The following is a 2,500-nucleotide window of genomic DNA, read 5'->3' as shown; positions in this document are numbered from 1 at the left end:
CCTCACCGGCCGGGGACGGTCCCACCCAGCCACCGCCGCGTATCGCCTCACACCCAGATCCCCTTTCGCGTTCGTGGGCATGGTGGGTCCCCTTTCACGTTCGTGGGCATGGTGGGTATCCCTGAAACAACCGGTTAATAGCTCGACCGATCGTCGCCAACACTGATTCACCTCTAGCGAGAACAACCGCACCACAACGGGTTACCTGTTGTTCATTTGCGTAACGTCACCAGCAAACGTAGACGTCCATCGCCATTTGCAACGAGTATTGCATGCCTGTGTCAGGTGTCACAACACACTACGTCTGCCCACATAGACGCAACAACATGTGCACGCCTCGAGAACACGTGGAAGGTAGCCCCCGTACGTATGCGGTGTCCATTGCGCGAACGACTGTCAGCCGGCCTCTGCAGGATGTCGCAGATGTGGAACGCGGTGCAACATGCTATCACGGTGTGTGAGAAGAGACGACTACGTCCGAATACACGCTCCACTACATCAACAGACTGCTCATGCTGATCGCCATCCAGGGCGTCCGTTCCTCCCACACGTCTGAATGGCGTACCACACTGCAATCCAGCTCTTATAGGGAGACGACACGTAGCTGCGTGCACAATATTTGGACTGTATGGTCTGCCGTTGCTAGGCGCAGTCGTCGTACGGTCACACATGTGCCACGATGTATCATTCAGTACATACGGACCAATGTGCAGTACAGTTTGTGGGTTTTGCGTACATCGGCGGACAGGTGACAGGCCGTACCACAACGTAGGCTGAGTACGTCGGCATGCGAAGGGCATTGAACATGCAAACTTCTCAACGACCAGCTTGCGAAGGCAGGGGGGAAGGGGGGGGGGCATGTACGTCCTGCTGCTATCCACATTACAGTGTATAGCAGGAGCATGTGGAAAGTCAGCAACACCTGCAAGGTGTTTAACATGACGCGATACACAGGGGACCGGGCAGTGCGAATAGCGAACTATATTGCGAGGGTTGCGGTTAGGCAACACTACACTAATTTAACGAGTTGCATAACAATTACAGAGCAGGTTCAGCGACAACGTGCGTCAGGTTAAGGCGCAATATAGGTTAGGTTGAGGCACAATATAGGTTAGGTTAAGGCACAACATGGGTTACGTTAAGGCACAAATTGGGTTACGTTAAGGCACAACATGGGTTACGTTAAGGCACAACATGGGTTACGTTAAGGCACAAATTAGGTTACGTTAAGGCACAAATTAGGTTACGTTAAGGCACAAATTAGGTTACGTTAAGGCACAAATTAGGTTACGTTAAGGCACAAATTAGGTTACGTTAAGGCACAAATTAGGTTACGTTAAGGCACAAATTAGGTTACGTTAAGGCACAAATTAGGTTACGTTAAGGCACAAATTAGGTTACGTTAAGGCACAAATTAGGTTACGTTAAGGCACAAATTAGGTTACGTTAAGGCACAAATTAGGTTACGTTAAGGCACAAATTAGGTTACGTTAAGGCACAAATTAGGTTACGTTAAGGCACAAATTAGGTTACGTTAAGGCACAAATTAGGTTACGTTAAGGCACAAATTAGGTTACGTTAAGGCACAAATTAGGTTACGTTAAGGTACAATATGGGTTAGGTTAAGGTACAATATGGGTTAGGTTAAGGTACAATATGGGTTAGGTTAAGGCACAACGTAGGTTAGGTTAAGGCACAACGTAGGTTAGGTTAAGGCACAACATAGGTTAGGTTAAGGCACAACATAGGTTAGGTTAAGGCACAACATAGGTTAGGTTAAGGCACAACATAGGTTAGGTTAAGGCACAACATAGGTTAGGTTAAGGCACAACATAGGTTAGGTTAAGGCACAACATAGGTTAGGTTAAGGCACAACATAGGTTAGGTTAAGGCACAACATAGGTTAGGTTAAGGCACAACATAGGTTAGGTTAAGGCACAACGTAGGTTAGGTTAAGGCACAACGTAGGTTAGGTTAAGGCACAACGTAGGTTAGGTTAAGGCACAACGTAGGTTAGGTTAAGGCACAACGTAGGTTAGGTTAAGGCACAACGTAGGTTAGGTTAAGGCACAACGTAGGTTAGGTTAAGGCACAACGTAGGTTAGGTTAAGGCACAACGTAGGTTAGGTTAAGGCACAACGTAGGTTAGGTTAAGGCACAACGTAGGTTAGGTTAAGGCACAACGTAGGTTAGGTTAAGGCACAACGTAGGTTAGGTTAAGGCACAACGTAGGTTAGGTTAAGGCACAACGTAGGTTAGGTTAAGGCACAACGTAGGTTAGGTTAAGGCACAACGTAGGTTAGGTTAAGGCACAACGTAGGTTAGGTTAAGGCACAACGTAGGTTAGGTTAAGGCACAACGTAGGTTAGGTTAAGGCACAACGTAGGTTAGGTTAAGGCACAACGTAGGTTAGGTTAAGGCACAACGTAGGTTAGGTTAAGGCACAACATAGGTTAGGTTAAGGCACAACATAGGTTAGGTTAAGGCACAACATAGGTTA

This window comes from Schistocerca serialis, unplaced genomic scaffold, assembly GCF_023864345.2.
Source record: "Schistocerca serialis cubense isolate TAMUIC-IGC-003099 unplaced genomic scaffold, iqSchSeri2.2 HiC_scaffold_254, whole genome shotgun sequence".
NCBI classification, from domain to species: domain Eukaryota; kingdom Metazoa; phylum Arthropoda; class Insecta; order Orthoptera; family Acrididae; genus Schistocerca; species Schistocerca serialis.
This window is presented reverse-complemented; position numbering follows the sequence as displayed.